Source organism: Tachyglossus aculeatus, chromosome 6 (genome assembly GCF_015852505.1).
Source record: "Tachyglossus aculeatus isolate mTacAcu1 chromosome 6, mTacAcu1.pri, whole genome shotgun sequence".
In the NCBI taxonomy this organism is placed as follows: domain Eukaryota; kingdom Metazoa; phylum Chordata; class Mammalia; order Monotremata; family Tachyglossidae; genus Tachyglossus; species Tachyglossus aculeatus.
The window spans coordinates 56,891,173-56,907,541 of record NC_052071.1 but is presented as its reverse complement, the minus strand read 5'-3'; the positions used below and the strand labels follow the sequence as shown (position 1 = coordinate 56,907,541).

The 16,369-nt window shown below is 42.2% G+C and overlaps 1 non-coding gene across 1 annotated transcript; it reads left to right on the top strand.

Annotated features, from left to right (window-relative positions):
- The first annotated feature begins 1,572 nt into the window (after window positions 1-1,572).
- LOC119930211 lies at window positions 1,573-1,709 on the top strand. The gene has a single exon (XR_005451699.1). It is a non-coding gene; the product is annotated as a small nucleolar RNA SNORA7 (small nucleolar RNA).
- The last annotated feature ends 14,660 nt before the right edge of the window (window positions 1,710-16,369 follow it).

Genomic DNA, 16,369 nt, shown 5'->3' with positions numbered 1-16,369 from the left:
GAGATGGGATCAATCCTGGACTTTATTAGGGAAAGTTGCCTCTTTTCAAACTCCCTGCAGAGCAAGTACCTGTGATCCTAGGAAAATCAAGTAGAATGAAATGGAGCAAAGCATTTATCAAGAGCATTTGCCAAGTTTCCCTACAGATTTTCAATACCTTTGGATGTTGATGAGGCAGCTCCAATCTCCTAGCATGTGGACCCAAGTTGTTTTGAAATAAAACTTTGGTGAACAAAGCTTAAAGGATGCCATGTGACTCCTCACAATCCAAGCCGTGCTCTGAGCAGTAGGAGCAGAGTGCCTTATTCATGCCACTGGATTTTGTCTTCTTTGTCTCTCTGCTGCAAACAAGGCATTTCAATAGGTGCAGCGAGAAGCCTGGAAATTGCCCGCTTCCCTCTCCACCTGTGATCAGGTGACAGGCTGACCTAGCACGGTTTGAGGTTTGGATTTCAAAAGAAAGTTTTAGCTGAATCTTAGTCACAAAGTATGCTGCATTGTTATCCCTGCCCAGAATGAGCAGTCTCCAGTTTATCCTATAGTACTATATAGTTGTGAAAGGGGAAGGTACTTGCAAAAAATATAGGGTCATTATCTTTCTTGGTAATTCAGAACCTGAAGAGATAAAGAATTGCCCTCTTGTCCCATATTCACAGATTAGGATTAATGAAGGAAACAGCTTTGTTGCCAAATCCTCAAAGCTATGCCCACCAAATCTGTGGACTATTCCCTGGAAGATTCAGTTTCCCTGGTACTCATCACTCGAGATGAAGTCCTCCTTTTCCCCCATCAGTGGGGCAAAATAGATCTACTAACACAGAACACATCTATGATGTGCATCTAGCTTTACTTCTATTTATTCTGATTACTTGACTCCTGTCCACATATTTTCTTTTCTTGTCTGTCTACCCCTTCTAGACTGTGAGCCTGTTGTTGGGTAGGACCGTCTCTATATGTTGCCAACTTGTACTTCCCAAGCGCTTAGTACATTGCTGTGCACACAGTAAGTGCTCAATAAATATGTTTGAATGAATGAAATGATTGAGTAGACCATTTTAGCATTTTATGAAATAAAATCTCAAATAGAATGGTGGAAAAAGCAACCCCTCAAGACTAGAGCCTCTTCCTGACTTGGTATTTCATCACCCTGTACTTCAAACCATGTTATGTACCGATCACTTATTCTATGAAATGCACTGTCCTGAGAATTGAGGTACTTTATGCAGAGGAGTGCTGATGAAAGAACGTTAAAGGATCAGATTTAGCTAGCTGGAGTGTTATTTTGTTCGACTATGTTCTGTGAGGAAAACAAATGCTTGATTTTGGGGGGGTTCTCCCAAGTGCTGAGTGCATTGCCTAGCTCTCAGTATACGCCACTGATTGCTCTACAGAAAATGATTCTCCCTCCACTAAAGACTGATTAATGACTCTTACCTTGTCAGAATCCAAACGCAATCTGCTCTGCAGAGCAGAATGGCAAGACGAGGGGAAGAGGGACACAGGCTACTTTGCCAGGTGTTGAATTTATTTCTTTCATATTTACTTTTATTCTAGCTTCCTAGTAAGAAGATCTCCCTCTCGGGGTTGCACCTGGAGAGTTTCTAGTACTTTACCAGTCTCAACTACGGGAGGGAGAGTCAAGCAGAGACCTCCCATTCCATTCCTAGCTTGGGCAGTGGCTAGCGAGTAGCAGACAATCTGCTATAAATCAAAACTCTCCAGTGCTGGGCAGCAGCAGCACGGGAGAGAGTCGAAGACGGAGACTAAAGTTTATTGCACAGAAGGTAAACCACTTCTGTATTTTTACCAAGAAAACTCTCTGGACACACTACCAGAATGATTGCAGATGGAGGTGGGGTGTTCTGGGAGGGATGTGTCCATGGCATCGCTATGGATCGGAGATGACTTGACAATATAAGACAAGTAAGAAGATATCGGTTAGTTACTTTAGGCAGGAAGTAACTAAACTCGATAATGAGTAGGGTGGTGAAGGAGGATGGAAAAGAATCTGCCAATTGACAGTTTCCATTCTCTGTGAATACCTTTGGTAGGAAGGGGGAGGAGAAGAGATGAAATTCAAAGTTTTTTTTACAAATGGTTGGGGTTCTTGAAAGGCTAAGAACATTCATCATATTGGGCTGTCCCTCCTCTGAAATGACTCAGAGTGCACAACACTGCAATGTCAGGATAACAAACCGAACAAGATTTCCAGATGCTTTAACAAAGCTGGTGTCCATTGTTGGTTTTAAATGCTGCACTGAATCAATCAATCAATGTTTTTACTGAACATTTACTGCCCGCAGAGCAATACATTAGGCGCTTGTAAAAATACAGTACCACCTGCTTAACTTATCTATTCAGCTGAGAACAGTGATTGGCACACAGTGAGCACTTTGTAAAAAACCATAAAATACAACAGAGTTGGTATCAAGTACAGTGCCCACAGAGATCTTACAGCCTAGAGGGGGAGAAAGACATTAACATAAATAATTTATAATCTATAATTACCCTATGCAACACATGATGGGAAATTCAACCAGAAGCTACTTACTCCACCTGGTCCTGGAAATGAGTAGATTCTGTTTGAGGTGATGAGGAATAGCTGTCAGCTTCAAGTTTGTTATAATTTTGTCTTGTCTTATGCTGTTGAGTCACCTCTGACCCATAGTGCCATCACGGACACATGGACATATCTCTCCCAGAATGCCCTACCTCCATCTTGGGAAGCAGCATCGCTCAGTGGAAAGAGCCCGGGTTTTGGAGTCAGAGGTCATGGGTTCAAATCCCGGCTCCGCCACTTGTCAGCTGTGTGACTTTGGGCAAGTCACTTAACTTCTCTGGGCCTCAGTTACCTCATCTGTAAAATGGGGATGAAGGTTGTGAGCCCCACGTGGTACAACCTGATCAACTTGTATCCTCCCCAGTGCTCAGACCAGTGCTTTGCACATAGTAAGCGCTTAACAAATGCCATTATTATTATTATTATTAAGTGCTGTGGGGCTACAGAAAGGGTGAATGAAGGGAGAATGGAGTGGAATATATTTATCTCTCACTCTTCAGCTTTACCAGACAATGGCTGCTGTCTAGTCGACCCATGCTTCTGCTTAGATTGGAATTATTTTGAGGGGAGGACTTGTGTTTCAATTGCACTCTCCCAAGTGCTCATTACAGCACTTTTACAGTATTATGGATTGATAATTCCTTCCCTGGTGTAGTCCATGACCTGCTCTAATCCTTTCTGTGAGAACAAACAAACCCACCTCAACCAGGAGGTGTTTTACCCTGCCTGTAAAGGTACATTTCCAGGAGGGCTACACTGCCTTGTCACTGATGCTGACAGTTGACTCCCTTTGTTCTCTAACAATAGTGATGGTGGCTGTTATTTCTTTACTCTTCTCTTTTTTAAGCAGAAAGCAATTTTAAGAGCCACAGAAGCTGCTTGAAAATTGCTTTAGAATATGTACACGTTTGGACCCGGGAGGTTTATCGCTACATACAGAGTGCAACAAGTGAAGAGCCTTTTTTTTTTTGCCTCTGAATAACTGATGTTGCCAAGAGAGAGACTGGAGAGCTCTACTCTGCCTTTGAAGCATACAAAGTGAGGTGTCTTGGCGGGGACTTGATTATCTTGATTAAATGTGAGCCAGCTGGATTAACTACAGCACACTTTGGAGGCAAACCCATCCCCTGTCCCCCTTGGTGAGTTTTTGCATTTCCAAGAGAAACTGAAACAGCAACAGAGAAGTTTCAGTGGCTCGGGGTTTCAGTGCGTGGAGGTGTTTTTCCCTTCTAGAGGTCAGATAGAAGAGGGTTTCCCTGCTGATCCTTCTCCCACAGACTTTTCCTGAAGCCTTGGAACCTTTGCCATCTCTTTCTGAAGTACTCTCTCCCTCACGTCTGGGGAATCGAGCTTGGGTAAGAAGTGCCAATGGCCATGGATAATCAGAAGAAAAAGACATTCCACCGACGTGCCTCTCCTGAAGTAGATTCTCCAGTGCTTGTCAGTCTTTCCCCTGACTGCTCACTCATTTATCTCAGCAAGCATCATTATGTCCTCAGTTTGGGGGGCATGGGGGGCATTAGGAGGGAGGAAGAAGGAAAAGGGATTGAGTAGTGTGACAGAGCACAGAAGAGCTTTGGCATCAATAAAGCCCAGGGCAAGTGGAATTCTGGAATAATCACTATGGCATTTGTTAAGTGCTTACTATGTACAATCAATCAATCGTATTTATTGAGTGCTTACTGTGTGCAGAGCACTGTACTAAGCGCTTGGGAAGTACAAGTCGGCAACACATAGAGACAGTCCCTACCCAACAGCGGGCTCACGGTCTAGAAGAACAGTCTAGAAGAACAAAGCACTGTTCTAAGTGCTGGGGAGGATACAAGGTGATCAGGTTGTCCCACGGGGGGCTCACAGATTTAATCCCCGTTTTACAGATGAGGTAACTGAGGCCCAGAGAAGTGAAGTGACTTGCCCAAAGTCACACAGCTGACAAGCGGCAGAGCCGGGGGTAGCCATGACCTCTGGCTACCAAGCCCGTGCTCTTTCCACTGAGCCACACTGCTTCTGCCACAACTGAGACAACTTTTATTAATCAATGGTATTTTTCGAGTCCTTACTCGGTGCAGAACGCTGTACTGAGCACTTGGGAGAGTACTGTAGACATGATCCCTGCCCCCAAGGAACTCACAGTCTTTATCTGATAGCACTGGACCAGATCATTTGAGAAGCAGGATGGCCTAATGGAGAGAGCTCAGGCCTGGGAGCCAGGAGGACCTGAGTGCTAATCCCACTCCCCCACTTACTTACTTTGTGACCTTGGGTAAGTCACATAACGTCTCTGGGCCTTAGTTACCTCATGTGTAAAATAGGGACCAAGTCCTACCCTCTCCTACTTAGACTATCAGTCCCATCAGAGAAGCAGCGTTGCTCAGTGGAAAGAGTACGGGCTTTGGAGTCAGAGGTCGTGAGTTCATATCCCGGTTCCACCACTTGTCAGCAGTGTGATTTTGGGCAAGTCACTTCACTTCTCTGGGCCTCAGGTACATCATCTGTAAAATAGGGATGAAGACTGAGCCCACCGTGGGACAACCTGATCACCTTGTAACCTCCCTAGGGCTTAGAACAGTGTTTGCACATAGTAAGTGCTTAATAAATGCCAACATTATTATTATTATTATTACTACTCTCTCCTACTAAGACTATCACCTGATTAACCTGTATCTATCCCAGTTCTCAGAACAGTGCTTGACACATAGCAAGCACTTAGTAAGTAATATTATTATTATCATTAGAATATAATTATTGAGCTGAAACTCTATCACCAAATTTAGCTTGTCTCAAGAGGATCCCATTTGTCATTATTATAATGCTCTTATTGCTGCTTTAAATAAAAAGAGACATCCATCCCATGAAGTGCTCTACTTCATGATGCTGGGATCTACCTCTCCTTCCACAAAATGGCTCATGAGTGATCGTTTTCCAAGGAGCTGTTGTCATCATTCAAAAGTGTAAAACACTGAAATGTAGAGCCCTAACCTCTTCATGCTTCCACATCCTGTTTTAGTCCTCTTTGGAAGATGCATTATGAATGAAAGATCTGCCCCCTTCCTCTCCTCCCTTATGGCCACCATCTTGATCCAAGCCATTGCTCAGTGTAGCTAGACTACTGCCTAACTAAAGAATTCACATTATTAAAGAATAGAGGGCCTGTCACTTACAAATGTCATCCTTCAAAAACCACAGGTTCTCTAGAAAAAATACTTCAGTTTGTCTGAACATTTCTCCTACCATATCATTCCTTACTTCAATTCAAATCCTAATGAACAGTCTCCTCCCTTCTGGCCACCATCTTGATCCAAGCCATTGCTAAGTCCAGCTGGACTACTGCCTACCTAAAGAATTCACATTATTGAAGTATAGAGGGCCTGTCTTTCACTTACTAATGTCATCATTCAAAAACCACAGGTTCTCTAGAAAAAATACTTCAGTTTGTCTGAACATTTCTCCTATCATGACATTCCTTACTTCAATTCAAACCCTAATGAACAGTCTCTCTATCCTGGGCAAAATTCATAGCGCACAATAAGCCATCCACTTTAGTACTGCTTATTGATATGACTACCTTAGAGAAGCAGCATCGCTCAGTGGAAAGAGCACGGGCTTTGGAGTCAGAGGTCATGGGCTCAAACCCCAGCTCCGCCAATTGTCAGCTGTGTGATTTTGGGCGAGTCACTTCACTTCTCTGGGCCTCAGTTCCCTCATCTGTAAAATGGGGATTAAGACTGTGAGCCCCCCGTGGGACAACCTGATCACCTTTTAACCTCCCCAGTGCTTAGAACAGTGCTTTGCACATAGCAAGTGCTTAATAAATGCCATCATTATCATTATTATTACCTCCTCTAGATACTTTGAAGAACTAGATAGAATACTTCCCTAAGTAGCAAAGGTGAGGGAATTCTTTCTTGGGAATGTCATACCCATAATTAAAACTGTCTATATGGTCTGTTTGAACACAAGGAAAACACGATGGCAAGCCTAATTAAGTTGAATTCACCACTTTGCATCCTGTAGAGGAACACAGAGTTAAAAGAAATGCACTGATTCCTACTTGCCAGGAATACTGAAAATACTGTTGTTCTCAACAATATTGTCGCTTTGATACAACTCAAAGAACCGTTACATGTGCATTGATACTTTGGTTGAAGCTTCAAATGTTATCAACTGAAGTCATCAACTTAGGCCGATGAAGACATCTACTCCTAATTTTATTTCACAGCCTACCGTGGAGCATAAACAGAACTTCAATGACTTCTTTTATGCCCCACAGTCTGGTAGAGCAAAGCTTTGACTCTCCATTCCCAACTAACACCCAGTAAGTGAATTAAAGTTCAGGCTAGATGCCTAGGAGTCAGGAGATCTGTTTTTTTATGGTATTTGTTAAGCGCCTACTATGTGCCAGGCACTGTACTTAGCACTGGGAGAAGATACTCCTATCTGATATCATGTCTGCCCCACATAAGGTTCACAATCTAAGTAGAGGGAGAACAAGTTTTTCATCTCCTCACTAGATGAGAAAACTGAGGCACAGAGAAATAATGTTCCCAGGGTCACACAGCAGGAAAGTGGCAGAACTGGGATAATAATCCAGCTCCCCTGAGTCCCAGGCCTCTGCTCTTTCCACCAGGACACAGTCCATCCTTAATAATGGGAAACAGAGATGATAATTTCCTCTGAGTTCAGTGAGCATCGTAAGTCAGCCTGCGCAAAGGGGAAAAACACACATCAGGTAGAACATACCTTCAGGGGCTTAGAAAACAATAAGCGAGTTTTAATAATTATTACAAAAAAAACAAGATAAATAAAGAAGGGTCTCCCAGGTCGATCTAAGTTAGTTAACATAAATAGAACGAGTGTGATTGTTACACAACTCTGACAATGTCTTGGGAGAAATATGAAGAAATCACACTTTTCAGCCATATGTTCCTTGCCATAATTAAAGTGCTCCAGCTAAGTCCAAACAATCAATCTGAACAGGTCCCTAGTGGCTCCAACTTCAGTAGAACAAATGAGTGTTTGTCAAGTAGACAACACAGGCTCCCACCTTATCGTCTGTTGCTGTCAAACAACTTAGAGACGACAACTTGCGAGACAGCTTACTTTAAAATGGAAACATTTGCTTGTGATATATTTTTCTCCCAAATGAGAGTAAGATTTTGAGAACGGCTCCAAATTGTTTCATTTTGTTAGGGTATTCATCAATCCGATAGGTACGAAGAATACGAATCAGAGAGAGAAATTTTGTACAAGGAGAGCAAACCATTTCTTGTGATTTTACTTTGGGTTTGCCGTGGGGGAAATAGTGGTCCTTTTGTATATTTAGAGTCAGCCAGAAATGGGACTGAGAATCAAGAGAGCTGGGTTTAAGTGCTGGATGACTTTGAGCAGCCCACTCTCCCAAGTGCGTAGTATAGTGCTCTGCACACGGTAAGCACTCAACAAATAGGATTGCTTGATTGATTGCTCCCCCTTCTTACAGATGTTGAAATGGAGGCATAGGTGATTTGAGTTATGTTCTCTCCATTCCTTCTAGGCTGTGAGTCCCGTGTGGGATAGGGAATGTGTCCAATATCCAATCAAGAACTCATATTTTTTGAGCTCTTACCATGTGCTGTACTAAGCAAATTAGGGAGTACAATATAATAGAGTCAAAATAGACATTCCCTGTTCACAAGTAGCTTTCAGTGTAGATAAATACCTTGGATGTAGCCTAGAACCTAATGTGTCACATTTAATTATGATGAAGATAGTCAATTTAATAGGTCATTGAGAAAATATAACTTCTGCAGGGGAGAGAGTAAAATACTGATCAAAATCGAGTTGGCAGCCTCTTTTTTTGCAAAAGAACCAAACATCAAGCCTTCAAGCAGCTGGTACTTGACAGTCATACAGTTTGGACAATGAAAAGCCAATGCTGGTGTGGAATAAAAAAAGTTTAGAAAATTAATGGGTTAGTAGAATATCAAGATTGATTATGGTTGTGAAAAAGGAAAATTGCAACACAAATTCCCAGCCCAGATAACCAGAAGGCAGAACCATTAAATGTCGATGACGAAGCATTATATTAACCATATTAGGCAGTATGTTGCATTCAATGTACTGGCCTAAAACAAAAAAAAAGTTCGAGCGAGAACTTACATATTGAGCATGAATTGGACCAGGGGACTGGGAGTTGAGAATCCAGGCTTCTAATCCCAAATGTGTTGCTGGATTTCTGTGAACAAATCACTTATCCTCTCTGGGTCTCGGTTTCCTCATCTGCGAACACCACCGGCATTCTGTGTGGGCAGGGAATTTGGCTACCAACCTTGTGAAACTGCACTCTCCCAAGTGTGCTCTGCACAGAGTAAGCGTTCAATAAATATGATCGACTGATACAGATCCCTGTGCATTGGTGACACAGAAGTCAGGGAGAATAGGAGAAATGATGGCTTGCGAGATTGAAAGCTTGCTGAGGGCAGACATCATGTCTACTGGCTTCATTGTACTCTGCCCACAGTAGATGTTCAATAATTACTAACCACTGATTGCTCTTTTTTTTTTTTTAGGTATTTTGTGATTCCAAGGAATTCACTGGGTTAAACACAATCAGTTAATTAATCAGTGGTATTTACTGAGCACTCACTAGGTGTAGAACACAGTACTTAGTGTTTGTGAGAGTACAGTAAAGCAGAATTACCAGATATGTTCTCTACCTATACATATACACACATACACAACAGACCATCACTCTCCCCAACATTTATTAAAATAAAATTTCCTGTAAGTGGTCTTCTCCTATTAAGCCCCCATTCCCCCTATTCCTTCTGCCCGCTGCATTGCCTTAGTACATATCAGTAATTTATTTTAATATTTGTCTCCTCTTCTAGACGGTAATAATAGTAATTGCGGTCTTTGCTAGGCACCTACTGTGTGCCAGGCACTGTAGTAAGTGCTGGGGTGGTTACAAGAAAATTGGGTTGGACACAGTCCCTGTCCCACAATGGGGCTCACAGTCTCAATTTCCATTTTACAGATGAGGTAACTGAGGCACAGAGAACTGAAGTGACTTGCCCAAGGTCACACAGCAGACAAGTGGCAGAACTGGGATTAGAACCCACAACTTTCTGATTCCCCATCCTGGGCTCTATCCACTAGCCCATGCTGTAAGGTCCTGGAGGGCAGAGAACATGCCTACTATACTTGTACTTCCCAAGCGTTTAGTACAGTGCTCTGCACACAGTAAGCGCTCAATGAATACAATTGAATGAATTGAATGAATGAATAATGCTGCCACATTGTACTCCCTCAAATGTTTAGTACACTGCTCTATACACAGTAAATACCCAATAAATATGGTTGATGGATTGATTGATTAATGAGAGCTCAGTGGAACTGCTTAACTCTGACATTAAGCAATTACTTTGCTTAATCACTTTATTCTAGTTACTTTAATATAACTAGATAGCTGTGGAATTTTGCTAGTGTGAAAGCAAACATCATGTTGCTTACTTGTAACAATCATTCCTTGTAAAAATCTAATATTATTCAAGTACTTAATTCCACTAAGAAGGAGGGAATTAAAAAGTCATTCCCATGAGCCCCGTTCTGGTCTCTGAGCCTGCTGTGGGCAGAGATTATCTCTATTTGTTGCTGAATTGTACTTTCCAAGCACTTAGTACAGGGCTCTGCACACAGTAAGTGCTCAATAAATACTATTGAATGAATGAATGAGCATTTAGATCCTCACTGTACATAAGTGTCTTCTTGGGTTTGCTAGGCAACTAAATGGAAACTTCCTTTCCATCTATCCATATTCACTCCCACTGCAAAGACAGACTCCCATGCTTGTTTCATAAAATCTTGGTACTCTTCCTGATTTTGTGATGATTCATTTTAAAGTTGTATAAAAGAACAGCAAATCTGAGAGGGTCCTCAGAGACGTGGTTTGTTTTTCCTGTCTCCTCTCTGTGATGGAGAGTGAGAAGTTTGCTCACTGTGATGTGATAGTTGGATCAGATTGGAGAAATCAACTAAGGATAACTTAACAAAATTAAGGTAGTTCTCTATTTAATATGGATTTAAGTACTACTTAAAGAAGTTGCTAAATTGTACTTAGCCCAAGTGAGCTTTTCAGCTTTATAGGTGTTGAAATTTGAGAATTTAAGTCCTTTGATTACATTGTATTATTCAAATATACCCTGGGTGCTCCCACTGATAAGCTGATGCTTTGAGCTCTTTTTCAGCATAAATACATTTGCAAACTAATAATCAGGGAGAACCTGTGAATTGCATTCATTCTTATAAATATATCTCCTAAAGACTTTAATAAATGCTTCTTCTCCCTAATAATCATGATTTATAACTGTAGTATTTGTTAAGGCCTTACTATGTGCCAAGCACTGTACTAAGGTCCTATATGGGGCTCACATTCTAAGTAGGAGGGAGAACAGGTATTGAATCCTCATTTTGCGAATGAGGGAACTGAGATACAGAGAAGTGGGGTGACTTGCCCAAGGACATACGGCAGACAATTGGTAGAGTTGGGATTAAGAGGCAGGTTCTCTGATTCCCAAGCCCATGGTCTTTTCACTGGACAGAGAGGCAGCGTGGCTCAATGGAAAGAGCACAGGCTTGGGAGTCAGATGTCATGGGTTCAAATCCCCACTCCACCAATTATCAGCTGTGCGACTGTGGGCAAGTCACCTAACTTCTCTGTGCCTCAGTTACCTCATCTGGAAAAACGGGGATTAAGACTGTGATCCCCACGTGGGACAACCTGATCACCTTGTATCCTCCCCAGAGCTTAGAACAATGCTTTGCACATAGTAAGCGCTTAACAAATTCCATCATTATTATTATTATACTCTGTTACTTCCCAAAAATAATTGTGTCTAGTGATTCTATAATATCTTTTGCTCTGTATTTCAGCCCTCATATCAATCTACCTCCTTAGTACCAAAGAGAAAATAGGTTAACAGATGTCCATTTTAAGTATTTTGCAAATGTGACTTTTAAAATATAGAATTGTATGTTCATATTTTAAAATAGAGAATCAGAGAAGGAGGGCGGCCTACTGGAAAGAGTGTGGGCCTGGAACTCAGAGGACCCAGGTTCTTATCCCAACTCGGCCACTTACCTGCTATGTGACCTTGGGCAAATCACTTCACATCACTTCCCAGTGGGAGCAGCATGGCTTAGTGGAAAGAGCATGGGCTTGGGAGTTACAGGTCATGGGTTCTAATTCTGGTTCTACCACCTATCAGCTGAGTGACTTTGGGCAAATCACTTAACAGCTCTGCGCCTCAGTTATCTCATCTGTAAAATGGGGATTAAGACTGTGAGCCCCCCACAGAACAACCTGATTGCCTTGTATCTACCCCAGCGCTTAGAACAGTGCTTTACACATAATAAGAACCTAACAAATACCAAATATATATATATATATATATATGCACACACACAACACACACACACACACACACACACATATATATATATATATATATATATACTACATACATATACATATAAGTACATATACATATTTATGTGTTAGAGTTGTCGTTCCTTGTTGACCATGGCACTACTGATGCTACAAGTCCATTCTGTGGTCCAACTGTGATCGAAGAGACCAACATATGACAGACAGTCCTTACTGCCCTTTATCATGAGAAGCACTGCGGCCGATAGAAAGATTTCAAGACCACAAGTCAGAACATCTGGGTTCTCATCCCAATCATACCTTTTTCTTGCTGTGAGACCTCGGGGGAGTTTATTCACTTCTCTTTGCCTCTCTTTCTTCATCTGTAATATGGAAATCAAATACCTGTCCTCCTTAGAGGCTCTTTCAGTGCCTGGCTCTCTTCTCTCTCATCTTTAAATCATTGCTCAGTCATTCATTCATTCAATCGTATTCATTCATTCATTTATTCAATTGTATTTGAGCGCTTACTGTGTGCACAGCACTGTACTAAGTGCTTGGGAAGTACAAGTTGACAACATATAGAGATGGTCCCTACCCAACAGCGGGCTCACAGTCTAGAAGGGGGAGACAGACAACAAAACAAAACAAGTGGACTCAAACATGTGTGCTCTGCACACAGTAAGGGCTCAATAGATACGATTGAAAGAATGAATGAAAGTGGACAGTTGTCAAGTCGTCAGAACAGAAAGAATTAAAGCAAAAAGCACATCATTAGCAAAAGAAATTTGGCACCATATAAACTGGCAACATATAGAGTCTGTCCCTACCCAACAACAGGCTAACAGTCTAGAAGGGGGAGACAGACAACAAAACAAAACAAGTGGACTCAAACATGTGTGCTCTGCACACAGTAAGCGCTCAATAAATACGATTGAAAAAATGAATGAATGTGGACAGTTGTCAAGTCGTCAGAACAAAAAGAATTAAAGCAAAAAGCACATCATTAACAAAATAAATAGAATAGTAAATATGTACAAGTAAAATAAATAGAATAATAAATCTGTACAAACATATATACAGGTGCTGAGGGGAGGTGAAGGAGGTAAGGTCGGGGGGATGGGGAAGAGGAGAGGGAAAAGGGGGCTCAATCTGGGAATAATAAAATGAACCTTGAAGCAGTTGGTGTGTAACGAAACAGAAGAGTTGGAAGGGGGGGTAGGGCAGGTAACGGGAATGCAGAGACAGAGGCCTCAGGATTCAGTCCTGGTTCATTTGGGAAGGGGAGTGCAGGTGCCAGAATGGTGAAATCTGCTGCTGTCCTTTTTCTTTCACTCAACTCCTCCTACTGTGTGGCCGCTACTCCGGACGTGCTCCTGAAGTGAGGAATCTGGCTCAACAGCTCGCGTGGGGCACAGTGTCAAGCCGGACATGGGCTCTTCTTTGTCCCTGCCAGGGTGTGGCTGACTGCTGTGGCTTATTAAGTTCAAAGCCCGGTACTAAGCACTTAAAGCTCTCCTTCCATCCCTCAGAGACTCCCTCAGCCATTACTTCCAGCACACTGTTCCTCTCCCCATTTTCAAAACCCTATTAAAAGCCCATCTCCTCCGGGAAGCCTTTCCTGATTTGTTAAGTGCTTACTACGTGCTAGGCACTGCATTAATTGTTGGTGCAGGCACAAGCTTATCAGATTGGACACAGTCCACGCCCCACGTGGGGCTCACTGCCTTAGTTCCCATTGTACAGATAAGGTAACTGAGGCACAGAAAATTTAACTGACTTGGTCAAAGTCACAACAGGCCAGTAGCAGAGCAGGAAGCCACATCCTTCTGACTACCTGGACAGTGATCTTTCCATTAAGATTCAATTAACTGATTAATTTCTCCTCTTGTATCTGAATTCTCTCTCCCTCCTCTATCCCCTGTGGATTTTCTAAGGACTTATCCACTCCAAAGCATTTACATACTGAGGCTTATACTTGATTACCTGCCTTACCTGTGGTTCATTTTAATGTCTGTTTTCCCCACTGGAATATAAACTGCTTGAGGAGCAGCGTGGCTTAGTGGAAAGAGCATGGGCTTTGGAGTCAGAGGTCTTGGGTTCAAATGCTGGCTTCACCAATTGTCAGCTGTGTGACTTTGGGCAAGTCACTTAACTTCTCTATGCCTCAGTTACCTCATCTGTAAAATGAGGATTAAGACTGTGAGCCCCCTGAGGGACAACTTGGTCACCTTATGACCACCCTAGTGCTTAGAACAGTGCTTTGCAAATAGTAAGCACTTAATAAATGCCATTATTATTATTATGTCTTCTATCGCTAGTGTACTTACCCAAATGCTTAGTACAGTGCTCTGCAAACAGAAAGTGCTCAGTAAATTGCATCGATTGTCTATGAGCCCCATGTGGGACAGGGACTGTGCCAATTGCATTGTATCAATCCCAACAAAACTTAAAAATCACCTATGAGTCAAATCTAGAGAACTACTTGACTTCATTTAGAACACAGTTTCTTTAATTCACACTTGACTTGTAATTAGTTACAATGTGTCAACTGAATTTTCAGAAAATACATTTATAAATCAAAATGTGTCATTCAGTCATTTAAAGACTGCTCTGCATCATGGAATTTTTCACCTCAGGAGAGTCTGCTAGTCAATCCCATTTGAATGGAAATGATGGATTTTTCTCGATGCCTTTTAGTTTTCATCTACCACAACAATAGTATATTGTTAGAACTGTTATAAAGCTGTAGGAAATCAATTCATCTATTCTTTGCTCTTCCCTCCATAGAACCCACAATCCTGACAATATTAAAAAAAACCAAAAACATAAATCTGCACAGTCATGATTTTATGCCAGTGAAGTGAAAGTATCCAGAAATAAAAACTACTTGTACATAACTTCATGCTTTGGGCTGGCCTGAAGATATGACATTCTGAGAAGCAGCGTGGCTCAGTGGAGAGAGCCTGAGCTTTGGAGTCAGAGGTTGTGGGTTCAAATCCCAGCTCCACCACTTGTCAGCTGTGTGACTTTGGGCTAATCACTTAACTTCTCTGGGCCTCAGTCACCTCATCTGTAAAATGGGGATTAAGACTGTGAGGCCCCCGTGGGACAACCTGATCACTCTGTAACCTCCCCAGCACTTAGAACAGTGCTTTGCACATAGTAAGTACTTAATAAATGTTATTATTATTATTATCTTCTCTGGGCCTCAGTTACCTCATCTATAAAATGGGGATTAAGACTGTGAGCCCCCCATGGGACAACCTGATCACCTTGTAACCTCCCCAGAGCTTAGGACAGTGCTTTGCACATAGTAAGCACTTAATAAATGCCATTATTATTATTATTATTATTATTATCACAGATTTAACTCTAGGCTCAAATTAAACCCCTTCATTTAGCATTTTCTGCTTAGTTTCCATGTGGGGTGGACTGGATCCTTTATATATTTGGACAAAAAAAAGCAATGTCCCGGGATCACATTTGCCCAGAGAGTTTCCAATTACTAGCATCCTCCCCCTCCCCTGTCCTCCCTGCCCTAACATCATTTGGGGTGCTTTGATTCCTGCTTTTAGACTGTGAGCCCACTGTTGGGTAGGGACTGTCTCTATATGTTGCCAATTTGTACTTCCCAAGTGCTTAGTACAGTGCTCTGCACATAGTAAGCACTCAATAAATAAGATTGATGATGATGATGATGCATCAGGGAGGAGGCAGTATCCAGACCCCGGACCACCACAACCAAAGAACTTTTCCAGCTCTAGTTGGTAGCACCAACATCATACAGGAATCTTACCTGGCTTGGGGAAGCAGCGTGGCCTAGTGAAAAGAGCAAGGGCTTGGGAATCTTAGGACCTGCTTTCTAATCCCGGATCTGCCACTTGTCTACTCTGTGACTTTGGGCAAATCACTTATCTGAGCTTCAGGTGTAAAATGGGGATTTGACTATGAGCCCCACATGGGGCAGAGACAGTGTCTGATATCTGATTAATTTGTATCTACCCCACTGCTTAGACCAATTCTTGTCACATAACAAATACTTAAAAAGTACCATAATTATTACATGCCAAAACACTTCTCCCAACCAGACAGGGACTCAGAGTTCATGGATCTGCGCTAGTTTCTTTAGGCATGGAAAATCCACTGATTTTCGATTTCTTATAGAAAACTTGCCCAGCAGATCAGAAGATCTGTTTGAGTGCCTTAGCTCATCGCCCATGGATCAATGAATGTGGATTTTCTGGGGAGACAGAGGTGGTTGAGAGGGAGGGGTCAGATCCAATCCACCTGCAGTAGGAAATTGGGTTTCAGGCTGGTTGAAATTCAGAGCTTCAGCAACGTCTGAGCTTTTGGGGGGAAGTGGAGGAATAAATCAAAAACTAAGTGCAGAGTACTGTACCGAT